We start from the raw sequence: 16,391 nt of genomic DNA on the forward strand, positions 1-16,391 counted from the left end.
ACTTAATTCCAAAGTCATTTTATGGCTAATTTTATCTAACAGTATTAGGCGAGTTTTCAAATTTTGTTATTTTATAATTATTTTAATCTATTTTAAAATAAAACGTTTTAAGAAACAAACTAAAGATTTTGTACAGTAAACTTAGCAAAATATTACAACTTACTAAGAACAATCTTCTAAAATAAAGTGTATTAAATATTTCAAAATTCTAAAATGTTTTTAGAACTTTTATTATATATATGTTATATATCTACATCAAAACTGAATTGTACTTTAGTTTAACATTATATACTTAAATCTTAAGCTCTATCATAGTGTTTGCCGTATAAAAATTTACACTCTAGTTTACTGACAGAACAGTTTATCATATTTTCCATAATATTTATGGTAAAACATGATAAATTGGTTGTAGATTGACGACTGCAAGTATTTTTCGGTTGCGGCTAACTTTTAAATTAAAGAAAGAAAAAACGAAACCCGAGCCTCAGTCTACCGGATGCTTGTGGTCGGATGATCGAAGTGGTATGATCAAACCTTATGTTAACTTAAGATTAATAATTAAAGAAAGAATTATAGTGTTCTTAACACTGTTTTGTTTCAAAAAATATACAAATTACTGTGTTAAGTTATAGTATGTGTATGAGAAATAATAATAAAAATTAAGGTTTAGCTTAACAACTTATATAAACAAAATTACTAGTCATAGACAAATTTAATAAATTTAATAAAAAAATATTAATACACTTGTAAATACAGTTACCTGCGCTTAAAGACGTTTTAAAAAATATACAAATTATCGTGTTAAGTTATAGTATGTGTATGAGAAATCAGAAGAAAAAGGTTTGTTTTAACAAAATGTATAAATAGACGGATTATTTAAAATTAATAAAAAAACAGCAATATACTTCTAAATACAGTTACCTGTCGCTTAAAGACGCACATCTTAAGTACGCACATCTTAAGTACGAACATCTAAAGTACGCACTGCCAGTTGAGTACGCACTTCCGGTAAAGTACTTACTTTTTTAGCCAAATGACGTTGTGTTCAAAATGCTGTTTTTCTTTAAAATAAAGAATTACTTGAAGGTAGTAATCCAAAATTTTTATACTTTAAATAGATTTTTTTTTGCAGAATATTTAAGCAAAACGAAAACTAAAAGAATCAGAAAAAATATGAGCTTATAAATTATATAGTTTTAATTTAAAAGTAACAGTCAAAGTTTTCAACTTTCATCTAAGGAATTTGTCAAAAGTTAAATAATGCATAAAATTGATTATTGGTAATATAATTTTTATTTTTCTCGTGCGCTGCAATAAGTTTAAATTATAATATAAACTATTTAAATACCTACAAAGCTTAAACTTTATATAAAACAAGTTTAAAATAATTTATTGCGGTTTTTGTTCATGAAAAATATTTCGAAATTATATATCAAAGTCAAAAAAAAGCTTTTTAACTCAACTACGATAACTTGATAAAGTTTTTTTAACTTTATTGAGCAGAGATTTTCAAATACAAATAGTAAACCAACCTCTGTTTTACAAATAATATGAATAAAAGTTGTGCTTTTTTGTTAGCTTATGTTTGTAAATTTCGTTTAACTTTATTTAGTTTAAGAAAGGCTGAAGAAATAGTTTACTTATAAAACTTTCGTATTAGAGCATTATAATTGAAGCATTAGTAGCTCATTTCAAACGTATTAACTTTCTTTAGTAATTGAAGATCTTTTTCTAGAGGTATATTTTACGTTGTTTTTACGCAACTCATTTTTACTAAAAATCATGTATGAAATTTAATTAAGATATGGTAGTACAAAAACAAACATTATAATGAAGCCAAAATTATTTGATTTATAAAAATAAATTAAATAAGGTATCCAGCAAATAAAAAAGAAGTTTCACATTTAATATAACAAAACAATTTTGATTAAACAAATAGAAAACATATTTATAAAAGAGATTTTTAAAATGTCTTGATAATGTTTAAAGCGTCCAGGATTCACAGATTTCACAGATTCCTTTTATCGGTATATCATTTAAAACATTATAATCACAGTAATAATCACCAAGTCCGTATGCTAAAGTATCTTTTTGGAACCAAATTTGACCACAACGGTCATCAACTTCTATATTAGGTTGACCGGGATACCAATAATAAAGAGCTGGTTGGGTCATATCAGAAGGATCATAACTACTTCCATCTAATAGATGAAATTTACTATTGTTTTCAATATCCGTCAACCCAATCCAGTAATGAGCCGTGTGATCTTCGATAAGTCTCCTCAGTATTCTGTTATGTCATATGTTTAGTTAGTCATTAGTGTTTAGTAAAATGTTAAAAGGTTTAGAAAAAACTAATTATTAGAAATATAATTGACTTTATTTTTATTGCATTTAAAGAAATAAACTTTAAGAAACAATAAGTATTTGAGAATAAAAATTATAAAACTTTTCAGTTTTTTTTTCTGGTTTATGAGCATAAATATATATTTATTTTGATACCAAAACATTTAGAAATGTTAACAACCTTACAACAAACTAACGCATGGTATTGAGCACCATTTGGACCAATATTCTTAGATAAAAGATCGCCTCCTATTGTTAAACACATTGTTCGTGCCTTGAAAATATAAATAACTAATTAAAAAAAAAAAATTTGAATTATCTTTTGTTAGTAACAGCTCTCATATTTTAAGTACTTAGATATATTTTAATTAGATTTTTAGAAGTTCTACATGTAAGAGCTCAAAATATACATCAAAAGAAATACTTACATTAATTTAAAAACTGTTTTTACGATATATAAATTTCTAAACAACAAAATTTTTATGTATAAATTATACTAAGTTAAGTTAAGTAAAAACTTTTTTGAAGTTAGTAAAATATGACTAAATTAAGACATCTTAATTTTTAAACTATTAAGTGGCGGTTAATATAAAAAACAAGCGTCACTTTGATAGAAATATTAACGACTATTAATAAAAAATAAGTCACATATATTGATAATTAAATATTTTTTCATGGTTTATTATAAATACTTATTGTAAATACTAATCATGTTTGTAAAACATTTACTTCTAAAGAAATAAACTAGTAAAAACTGAACGAAAGCTAACCATTAAGTCTTTACAGGTATAAATACATAAACTTAGTATAAACTAATACAAAACCATAAAATTTAATCAATTGTATAAAGTTTATTAAAACAATTTTAGTAATTTACCTCACTAAAACTTCCTTGGCTCGGTGTTTTTCTGAATATATAACTAGTGCAATGTGGTGTGACCGGTGCTATAGAATTTATTTTTCCTTTTTAACTCTTTTTTCGAATTAAGAAACCGTAAGTGTTTAATATAAAATAAGTTTTTAAGAAGTTTGCAAATTATAAAATGTAATATAATATACCTGCCACAGAATTTACACTTTCATTCTTTTGGCTGTCATCGAGATTAGCAGAAAAGCTACCTAAAAAAGTTTGAGTTCTAAAATTTAAATCTCTAATCTTTGTTCTGATCTATCTTTTTATGATAAATTCTTTTATTTAAATACTGTTTTTAAAAGCAAACTATAAACTACTTTTTCTAATATGTAAGAAGGAATTTCTCGAAAGCTTAGATTACTTATTTTATCCAGTAAAGCATTCTAATTTTAACATAATTTTCTTCCAAATAGTTTTTTCTTAATTTTAGAGCTTAACAAAAACATTGACTAAAAACTACTACCTAGACTTTTTTATCAGAATAATAAAAAGCAAATTTTGTGACTCTTTAATTAAAAGTTTTCAAATAGCTTACGTATAAAATTATGTAAAAACTTAAGTAAACAGTTTTTGCTCAAAGCTTAAAATTTTTAGTTTAAAACTTTTGTGATTTAAAAAATTATTTCATAGACTTTGACAATAATTAATTTATGATACCGAATTTTTAAATTTATAATTATGTAAAGAACCTTGAAGACTTTCAATTGGTTGTGTTTCAAAACTTTTTTCAAGAGAAGGTGAAAATAAAAACAAAAGTAAGAAAAAAGTATATTTCATTTTGAAAATTGCAACAATCTAAAAAATACATTACAAATTAAAATCATTTTTTGTTTACATAACTCTATTCTAATCAATGATTTTGTGTGTTTTCTGTTGAAAACTACTATCTTGTATAAAAAAACTCATTACTAGATAATATTATCATAACTTTGAAAACTTTTTTTTGCAAAAACACATACAAGTTTTTTTGTTTAACATTTCATAACGATGGATCTAAAAGCTTTCTTCGGTAGAGTTTAATAATTGATTACGGAAACAAATAGCTTTTTTTTTTTAATACTTTCACTATGCTTATTTGCTTTTAAAAGTTAAAAATATATTTAAACAAATTTTGATATCAAAAGCATCTTTTAAAAAGTGCAAGAAAAGTAGTTTAAAATCTTATAATTGGTTTTTTAGAAATTTTAGAAAAAACAGTCTCTATGTATACTTTTATAAACGTCTGTACATTTTTGAAAATTTCAATTTCTACCTCCATATTTATACAAAAGTTTGTTTGTTAAGTCGTTATTCTTATATAACTTCTAAGCTTTCTTATAGGTAGAATTATACAATATCAATGTTTAACTAAACTGTCTTAAAACCTAAAGTTTCATAACATAAATATTTGTTTAGGCTGTCTTATAATAAAATTTGTCTAAGTACAATATTAGTTTGTCAATGTATTGTATAAAAGTTTTTTTATAATAGTAATTGAGTAACTTTTCATTTGTGGTAAAGTTTTGTAACATTGAAATTTGTTTAAGTTTTCTTATAGATAAAACTTGCATAATATCAATATTTGTTTTAGTTGTTTAAAAGACTCATAATTTTAAAACTTCTGGTATTATGCTGTTTTTGTCTGATGTATAAAAGTTTTATAACATCAATATTTGCTAAAACTGTCTTATGACTATCATTTTTAGAAATTATATTTATTTTTTTAATATCTACTATTGTTCAACCTTTATTGTGATAAAATTTTACTTTTCTTACGTTAATAAAGTATTCTAAACACTTTTTAAAAACGTTTAGAAACTATCTAAAAGATATTTTGTGCTTTTATTCTATGATAATTGTATTTTAACAGTTAATGTTTTAATATCTTTTGATGTTAAATTGATTTTAAGTTCATGCATTTCAAAATATAACGTAATTAGAAAGCACGATAATGTTTTAAACTCAATAAAAATTAAATTGAACTAATTTCAGTAAATTTTTAGCCTTTTGTTTAAATATTTATAAAAATATTTAAAGAAAACAGTTTTTGTACGTAAATAGTTTATTAGACTGACAACGTTTCGCTAATTATAAAGTATGAACAGCTTTAAAAACCATAAATTTCTTATATAAGTTAAACCTTTTTATTCTGTAGCAAATTTTTATTTTTAACATTAGTTGTAGATAAGCTATACAAAGTATTTAGGATCAAAATCAAAACTATTACTAAATTTTTATTTAAATGTAATGAATGTAGAAAGTCAACTATATTTCTGTTTTCGAAATAAACTAAGTGGAAAACTTAAGCGTTTTTTTTTTTCTTATTTAATCCATCCGACTACTATGTAGTGTATATAAGATTTCGTAGTCTGAGTTTTTTTTAACTAAAAAACACTTTAAAAATAAAAAAAAATAGAAATTTGTAAAGATATTAAGTTTTATATATGTTTTCTTGACAAGAAGTTAAAAGGTATCCGTGGTGTATGATTCGATAACCGAAAGTTTCTTTTTGCACCAGGTCCTAAGACCAAATATTTTGAGCGTCTTTTTATTGTCGTTGAATAAACTATAATAGTTTATTTTAAAAACATAACTCTCTAGAGCAAGAAAGTGTTTTTATTTAAGCATTGTAACATAGTTTTGTGACTTACTTAGTATTAAGTGCCACTTTATACTTATTAAATTCTTTTAAGTAACAGTTTAAACTTGACGAAACTAAAACTTTAAAGCTTTTTTGTTAATTAATAGAATAATAATCTCATTACTTTATCAATTTGCGACTGATACCAAAATAAGTTCAATAAGTTTAGTATATTGAAAGCGACAAATAAAAAGGTACTAAATGTATAAATGAAAATCATAAACGATGATATTCTTTTGATATAGTTGTAAAACATTTTAAAAGGTATTAGTACCTTTTGATAATTTATAAGTACCTTTTAATATCAAAAACTAGTTTTGAAATATTCTTAAACTACTCCATTACAATCTTTTTTTTTTACTATCAAAACTTAAGCTTTAAACAAAATCTCACATTAGATGAAAATTTTATTTCAAGTAAAAAGCAAAAACTAATATGAATCAATTAAAAAGCAATGTTTTTAATTAAAATTAAAATAATCAAACTTAACAAGAAGTTTTTTTTTTTTTTGAAATACAGTAGTTAAATTCTCAAAAGATACTTTTTTAAACAATTTAAAAATACTTGTTTTTTTTAAATAATAAGTGTAATAGTTTTTCTGCTCCCTAAAAGCTTTTAGTTCGAGTCGACACATAAAACATAGTTTTCAAAGTATTTAATAATTTAAAAATAATCTATCAGGATTTTCTAAAAAGTATACGTATAGCAGCATGAAAGTTCAATAAAAAAATAAATAAAATAATAAACTAAATACAACAAAACTAGTAAAAAAAAGCTCAATATACGAAAATGTTTATAAAATATTACATACAAATGTTGTATACTTAAAAAATATATCAGCTAATCAAAGCTTTAAAAATATTTTCTAAATTTAGAAACTATCTATATATAGGTTTGTTTAGAAGAAAAATTAAAGCAATATTGAATAAAAACAGTTTTGTAAAAATTCATACTTTTGCTAATATACTTCAAAATTTTTGTTTAAGTTTTAGAAACTTTAAATAGTTTAAATAAAACTATTTTGTCTTTAATCTCAGTGTGGAACATGATTTGAAATATTTGAATTCATAACTCTTAGTAACCCGTGAAATACTGACACTTGCTACCATAGTAACCACGCTTGCAGAAAAGGGTGCAAAGTCCATTTTTGTACAAATAGACCCCACTGTTGCCCTGGTGACCGTTCCTGCGGAAGCATTTCTTTATTTCTTTGTGAACTGTGAAAATAAATAGTTTAGAAACATTTTATTTAAAAACAAAAACTAATTTTTATAAAATATGTTTGTGTCAAGTAAATTACTAAACTAACTTTGTTTGGACTTTAAATTTTTTAAAGGTTTTTTTGTAAGAATGATTTCTCAAATACCATTGTTAAGGGTATGAGGAAAAAAATTACAAACTTATCTTTTCAAAACATATAAAAAAAAAAAAAATATACAAAAAAGTTTAGTAAAAAGCTAAAAACAAAGTTATAAATATTTCTAATAGTGTTTTTAACTTAATAGTTTAACGGAAATCAAGCATTAGTTTAAAGTTTTATATGAAATTATACATGTTACTAAAAACGTATCAGACGTATTAAACCCATTAAGTGAGTTATAAAATTTCCTTATAACTACTATAACTAATCTAAACAAAAATTTGTTTTGTATATAATGGCACAATTCAATAGTTTAAATACGCTACATTCTTAATTAATCTTTAAAGATCAAAAAAACAGTACAAAAACCATATTATATATAATCTACATCAAAAAGTGTTTGTTTTAGTTTTTCCGTTTTTAAGTTTAAGCTGCAAAATGTATTCAATTTAATTAATTTTTCAATTTACAGTGTCACAATTTTTCTAAGTTTAAACTTAAAATAACCTACTACAAACTAATCAAGTTTAACCCTAGTTAATAAAAAGCCCTTATACATGCGAAATTTTTTTTATTGTTTTATTCTTATGTAAGTAGACCAACTTTTGTATGTTATGGTTGTAATAAGTTGTATAAATGTTTGTTTTATATACAAATTAAATTCACACTCTAAATAAGAAGTTTTGATTTTTTTACGCTCATAAATTTCACAGTTTAATATAGTTTAGGTTTTGTTTTTAATATTTTATTATACCTTACATATATTTTAAAATAAACATACCATGCTTTCCAACAGAATTATCACAATGGTATGGTGTAGCAATTTCTTTAACTTGAAAGTCGCATCTCTCAGTGAAAACGTCGAATATACTCAACTTGAACTCTCTGAAAAAATATTTGTTTTTGTGTGTTTTTGTTAAACTTGCTTTAAATTGTTAATTTTAAAGTTTTAAAAACACAGCATAAATCAAACTGACAGTTTTTAATATTGCATGACTTAAATTCTACGTAGAATTTTAAAAAAAAACTTTATAACTTTAGTATGTATTCCAAAACTTTTTGTTTTAAGTTTGTAGTTTGGTTATAACAACTTAATAAAACCTTATCAGTTTACAGGGCCAACATACTGAAATTTAAAACTTATTTTTATTCATATTACAAGCTGAAATATTTTTTTATAACTTTTTTGTATTGAAAAAAAATTCTAGACTAAATCAAAATAAATGACAGTAGTAATTAAAACTATTCAAAGTAATTTTAACTTTGTCTTCGCTTACTTTATATTGATATAAGAAACTTAATTTACAAATTTAAAGTACTTCATACTTTGTAATTAGACTTAATTTAATCTTAATAATTAATGAAACACAACTAACGGGTCATCCTTGTAACAGTATTCAGTAAAATCAGGTTGATTATCTTGCAATATAGATTCCAAATTAGTAAGAAAAGGAGTACAATCGCAATTTCCGTAATCATCATACACACCATTGTTTTTGATGCAACTATTCATTGCATTAGTTGATGCTACTAGAAGGATTGCGAGTTTCAAATACATTGTTTATTAGTTTGCTGGTAGAAAAATTTTTATTGAATGTTTTGATCTATTTGTACATTATTTAAAAGTTCTTGATAAAGAGTTTCAAATACGTGTTTATCTAGTGAAATGATTTTTATTGAGTTTTATTTTTTTAGAACTATTTTTAGCAGTCTCTATCTGATGAATAACAAAACATAGGTTTTCAAATAAAAATTTGTATCAACACATGACTTTTCATGAATGTTATGAATTTCCACATTTCATTAGTAATTCTTGTTAAAAGTTTATATTTTGCAACTTTTTTAATTTTTTAATTTGATTTTATTTATACTACTAAAAATAAATTTTGTAATGAACAGAATTATAATGTTATATAATTGTTACAGCTTCAACTTCGAAGAACAATTAATTCAAATAGATGAAAACAAAAGTTTATATACGACTAAACTTTTTTTCCAAGGTGAAAAAATATTTTCATCAAAACACATTGACATTTTTCCAAAATTTTCTCCCCAACAAAACCCGGTTTAAAACAATTTAAACTTTCAAACCCACAGATTTATAAATAGATAAACTTTGTCGAATACATAACAAATATTTTTTGTTTACATGTAAATTTCATCAGTCGCTCGCGTTTAATTAATTTCATGCAAAGTTAAATCAAGTAATGTTTGTAAGTTTAGCTGACAATTTATTTTTAGAAATTTATTTTGGTAAAAATATTGTAATTGTTTCATAACTTGAAATTTTTGGAATCTACCAAAAACAGCTACTGTCATCTTCTGTGTTTTTAATATACATTTATGTGTATTTGTTTAAAGTTGCAAGTTTATTTTTACTAGATTTAAGCAGATTGTTTAGTAAATTCTTAATTTATTTTTAGAAACTTTCAGTTTATTTTTAGTAACAGTTTTTCCAAAGCTACATAAACTTGTTTTTTTTTTCTATAAACAACTCAGAACAGTAAAATAAATAAATAAAAACTAGCAATAAAGAAATTGTTAAAAGTTGTATTCTTAGTTTTGAAATTTATTTTTTGATTTATATTTAATAAAAATTTAAGCTTTATAAAAATTTTAAATTTTGTTGACCGTTAAAACATTAGTGAAATCAACAGTACTTTAAAGCTTCAATACTAAATATCTGAACTAATTTGTTTAAATCGTAAAGAAAATAAACTGAAATTTAATTAAGTTGTTTAACGATCACTTATTAACAATGCTTAATAAATTAAGGAGTTGAAACTATCACTTAATGCTGTAAAAGTTTTACCTTTATAAACATATAAGTAGTAAAAAGCTTAGTTTTTAGAAACAACAGTATTTTTTTTAAAGACGGCTTTTAAGTCATCATTAATAACCAAAATAGTCATTGCTACATTTTAAGTGTTTGTTTTCGTAAATAAAGATTTTAATAATTATATCAATCCTACTCAAGCGCTTGAGAATGGAAAAAACTTTATAGAAAATATAAAATATTATCAAGTTTTAGTTGTACTTATACTACAAATCCGGTAGGTATTATTTTACTAATGACTAAGCTTTTAATTTAGTTTTAAATAACAGTTTCTATTTCTACATTTTTTACGTATTAATGTGTATTGATAATCTATCAAGTTAAATTGTATTCAGTATTATTTACAAAAAAAATACGTACTAGCATATATAAGATAAGTAAAAATAGTTTAACTTATCAAGTTTATGGGAACATATCGAAAACTTTATTGCTTTTAAAAAAAATTACTTACTTTTAAAACTATTTGAATATACAAAATTCGTTTCTAACTGAAGTTTCTATATAACAACAACAATCTTTTTTTAGATTTACATGAAACAATGTTTCCTTAATACAGCATATCTATTAAATTTCAAACCTTTCAAGTATTTATAAAGTTATCAACAGTTTAGTAAAACTCTAACCATATAAATCACAACATACTTACATATCACATAAAAATATAAACTGTTAAAGGTTCTACTTTTAAAATTTTTGGAGTTTAAAAACATTAGCAAAAAGTTTATAATTAAAACAATTTTTTACTTTGTTCTGATTTTCTTCATTATAACGATTAAAAAAAATTATTTTTTAAATTAAATTATAACTAAAATCTGAAAGTATTAAACGAAATATAAAACTTATAGCTTTTACTTCTGCTACAAGTTTCAATACTACTACAAGTCTCAACAACTATTGCGTAACTTTGCAAAAAAAAACTCAATACAAAACTTTCTTTAAACAGGGATGAGTTATAACCTTATAAAAAGTAACAAAATAATGCAGACTGTATTACCATCAACAAAACTTTCAAAAGCTCTAATCAACAGCTACAAGCTCTAAATCGACAGTGTAAGATTTGAATTTACACTTTTACACTTGCTTTGAACTTAGATGACATTTTTTTTTCAAAATTCGTGATTAGCTTTTTCATTAAGAAAAAATTTTGCAATGTCGTTTTATTCACCACACATTTTATAAAATTTTGTCTTTAAACTGAACAAAAAAAAGGTTATAACTTTAGAAGTTTAAACATAAAAACAATTTAAAAATATGTTTTAATATTTTTGGTTTTTAATCAAATTAAAATTTAAGGAGATTATGAACAAATTTTATTTTTTCATAATTTATTGCAATATATGGTATTGCACTAAAGTCAGAAATAAAAAACCTAGTACTATAAAAACGTACTAGAAATTTTTCCTAACATTAATGTTTTCGAATTTATGAATAAAAAATTTTATATAAAAAATTTTCATGAAAGTCTAAAAAGAAATTTTTTTTTTGAAGAGCAGCTATCAAGCTTTAAACTTGTAATGACCAACAGTTTATAAACGCCTTTACCAAAAAAGGTTCATAAAATTGTTAAAGTATATAGATTTGAAAGACCTAGCTAATCAACTTACTTTAAACATTGTAAATCATAAAACACTGTTATGAATTTTTAAGTACTTATAAATCGATGTCTATATGTTCATTGGTTAAATTTTTTAATTTAAACACAACTTATTACTATAAAATAAGCTAAAATTACTTTAATCGAAGGAAATATGTAGTTTTGAATACAAATATACATACTTACAAACTGTTTTAAGTTTTTACTAAAGGAAATTTTATGTATAAATATGTATAAAAACAATAAACCCTTAAGTTTATAAAAAAAATTATTTAGATAAAGCTTGTATAAAAATAAACTAAAGCGTTTGTTATGATTAAAACAATTGGTTTTAGAAAAATCCTCGATTTTTTTTAAATACAATATAAAAATTGTTCAATTTTACAAGTTACAAGCTTAGTTTTTAAATATAAGTCATCTTTCTAAAATTCTCTTTTAACTTTGAGTAACGCTATTATATCTTAAATTTAGCTCAGTCTTTATAGATTATAATTCAATGTTATTATCAAAAACAAAGTATGAAAAATCTCCTTTTTAATTTTAATATATGAACCGGAAACATTTGAAAACTTTTTATCAAACATATGCTTTCATAAACTTCACATACATAAACAACTATTAAAGCATCATTAAAAAAATATATAGATTGTTATAACAAAACTTAGTTTTGATTTTATCAGATATATCGTAGTTAGTATTTAAATTTTAAACCCTAAGAGCTCAGAAAAAAAATATCGTCGGAAAGTTTTTTTTTGTATGCAGTACGATGCTTTGTTGAAATTTTGATGATTGAAAAATGTTTTTGTGTTTTGTTCTGCGTGGGCAGAATTCGTTCGTCGAGCAGAAATCTTAAACCTGCAAAGCATTTTTAGTTTGAAAACAGCTTAGGCAAACTAAAGAAAGTTATATTTTTCAGTGTTTTTGTAATAAGTTTTTAAGTTAATAAAAATATTTAGCAGGGTTGTAAGAAATTAAGAATACTTAATACTAATATACGTTTGTATGTTTCAATTTCAACTTATAAATTATTTCGAATAATTTCGTGAACCCAAATATTTCCGAAAAAAACACGATTCACATTCAACTAAATATTAAAAGTAGTGTTTCAAAATAATTTTCAAATTACAGTTTTATTTAAAAGATGATTGATAAGTTTTTATTTTATGTATTTTTTATTGTTTATGTAATTCCTCCCAGCGAAAAAAAAAACTGGTAAATTTGTCCGATTTATTAAGTTGCTCACTTTAACTTTTGTGGCTTTTTTTCACCGAAATCTGGCAACTATGGTGAAACTCTGAACTCAATACTTGTTTTGTTATAAGAAGAAAACAAAACTTACAAACTAACTTTCAGATATATTGCCACAAAAACTACAAAGTGTTCAAATTCCTATCCATTTAAAGATTTTTGAGATTAAAAAACTGTTTATTAAACAACGTTTATACTTTGAGCATTACTGTAGGTGGGTAAGGTTTACAACAGCTACAAACTTCTGCTCTACTTAAAAAAATTAAATTAAACTGCTTACTGTGATAAGCTTATATTTACAAAAGTTGTTAACACAACCATAAACACTTTGTCCAAGACAAGACCTTAAAAGGTACCCGTGGTGTACGACTCAATAACCAAAAGTTTTTCTTTTTACGTGCACCAGGTCCCAAGACCAAGTATTTAAACGTTTTTTTAATATTGTAGTTCAACAAACTAAACTAAACATAAGCTTGATGTTTCAATACTCTATATACTTTGCAAAATATGCATAGACTTGTTATCTTGCTCGTTTGTATAACTAAATTATTTAGGTGTTATACAACTTTAGGCATGACTTCTTAGAAATTAAAATCAGTTCTTAACGAAATAGAAAAAAAACTTAAAGTTTTGATAGTTTTTTTTTCAAGTTTTTGGAGAAACTTCAGACTTTCTATTTGTTTAACTGAAACTTCACTCTACTAAAACATTTAATATTCTTTTACTATTTGATCTTTTTAATTAAAAAAAACGTTAGTAATTAGCTTTATTAACTTTTTAAGCATAATTTCTTGTTAAAATTTCTTAAAAACGTAGTTTTGCGTGTCAGCTTGAAAACAGTTTAACAACTTAAAAATAATTAAAACAACTTTCTAAAATAAAATACCAAAAAGCTAAAAAGTATTTTATATAAAAAAAAATTAAATAGTACTAAAGTGTAAGTCTAATTAGTACCAGCTTATGTAGAAAAATATTTTGATTAAAATGTTAAGATTTTTGTGATTTCCATTAGTAAGCTTACAAAAAACATTGTGAGATTTATTTTTACTTATTTTTGTTTGATTAGAATAAACTTATGTTGGAAACTAATGATGTAGAGGGACTTAAAGTTTTTATATTCGGTTCAATATTTTTGTTTGTTTGGTTTACTTTTAAAATTCCCATTGACAAATTAATTTTAAATTGACTTTTTAATCTAACTTCAACTCTTGGTGCAGTGATACAGAGTTTTATACTTACTATTTTTTTTAATAATTAATACAAACATTAAAACGTTAAGAACTTTGCTATTGTCTATAAGCTATTGTTTTATTCTTTAAACCTAAGAAATACTACTGTTCTTCGCTGTTGTGTTTTTTTTTTATCAAAATATTTAAATCTTTTGTATATTTTACATATGTATGAAAGCTGTTGTAATTTAATATTTGTTTTTTATATTAAAGCGTCTAAACACTTTGGTTTTAAATTTTTTTTTTTCAATTTTTATAAGCCGTAATTTTGGTCTCTGCATTAATAAAAATTTCTTTCAAACATTTGGTAAACTTAAATGGTAGCTTTGAAATAAAGTTAAAAAATTTAATGATGTTTCATGTTGTTATTGTTATTAATTTAAAACTTAGGTTGTAAATGTAAAATTCAAAGCTTAAACATTTTATTTTCTAAATTAAAACATTTGTCAAATTAACTTCAAACAATTTTTGAAAACAGTTTCTGGAACATTTTGTCTACTTTTTAGAACTGTAATTTTTATTAAGAAGACATTTCTCTCTTCTTGTTATTGTTGTTTACTAAACTTTTTTATTGAAATTATAAGCATTACCTTTCAAAATAAGGTAAGTACCAGACCAGTTATTAACTTCTATACAAATAGCTCACTTATTTATCTTTTTGCATCAATAAACATTGAATTATTGAATAAACCTTTTAAAGCTTTACTTTAAAATTAATATGTTTTTCTAACTACAAACTTGTTAAAAGAAAGCTAAGAACTAACTTATTGTGCACAAATAAACCTAAGTTGTTTAGTATAAAACCTACAACTATCTGCTAGATAAGATAAAATACAAAAAAAATAAATTAATAAAACCACACATCAAACTTAAAATCAAATTTCGCTTTGAGTTTCTTAAATTAGTTTCTACCAAGTTTTTAATTAACTAGATTTAACTAGTTTAAGTTATTGGTTTATATGTAACACAACGACTTAATAGTACGATTTTGTTAGTTTAAATTGACATTAAATTTACAGTCAAACTAGCAATGTTATATAAACTGAAATAAATTTTTAAAAGTATGTACATAGTTAGTTACAAAAATGTTCAGAATATTTACAATTTGCTGTACTACTATTAACAAAACGCAAAATAAAGCCTCAAAAAACTTAAAATTTATTAAATAAAAGTTTAGAGAATGAAAATGATCCTTTCATTTCTTAAACTACAGGACGAATAAAAGACAGGACAAACTTGAAGTTGATGTAATTTTAATGTACAGTTTTTTAAACACCTAAAGTAACTAAAATATACAAATCAATACAAAAAAGTTTAGACCGCTCAAAGTACATAAAAAAGTCGACCGAAAAAAACAAAAAACTTTTTTATTTATTTTTTATCATTTAAACATTTTAAGTAATAATGAAACGTTAAGTTGAAATATATCGTATTAAAACTTATTTTCAATTCACTGAAATAATCTTTAAAATTACAAACTAAAATAACTGCATACCATATTTTCAGGTTTGTCAATAAGTTAATATGGTTTAACATTACATTTTGTAATTTTAAAGAAGTCATTCAAGGGTATTTAGAAACTATCTATAGAAAATTAAACTCTTTTTAACTGTACTAGTCCATTTAGTAATGTATAGTTTGTTAACAAACAATGTTTTTAAATAGTTTTAGTCCTAGTAGTTTTATTGATAGTAGCTAACAAACATAAAAGACTAAACAAACGAGCTTTTTTTTTCAAGCATACTTATAAAAAAACATTGATAATATATTTATAAACTTTTTTTTCGTTTTCAAATAATATATTTTAATGAATAATATCAGCTTAAAGTTTTGTTGATAATTTTCTCCTAAATAATTTAAAAGGGTATTTTAATTAGTTAACTAAAACCAATAGAAAAAGCTTCAAAGTTTTTTTTTTAAATAGACACACAGATGTTAATCAATTCAACTTTTACTTAAAATATGAAATAAATTGTTTTAAAACAAGTTTCTAAATTTTAAGTAAAAATATTATTATATTTAAAAGAAGAGTTTTGTTCAAACTAAATTTTAGTTTGAATATAAGATCCTTGAAAAAAAATTGCTTGACTTCAAAGTTTTGCTATGTAAACAGACCCTGCAAAGTCAGTATCAAAAATACATCAACGTTTCACAATTATGACTTCTCTGAAATTATACAATTTTTACACAAAAAATTGCTTAGCAATTGGGCGAAATTGTCCAAAAACGTGTTGTTAAGTCACAT

This window comes from Thalia democratica, chromosome 3, assembly GCF_965202585.1.
Source record: "Thalia democratica chromosome 3, ktThaDemo2.hap1.1, whole genome shotgun sequence".
Taxonomy (NCBI): Eukaryota; Metazoa; Chordata; class Thaliacea; order Salpida; family Salpidae; genus Thalia; species Thalia democratica.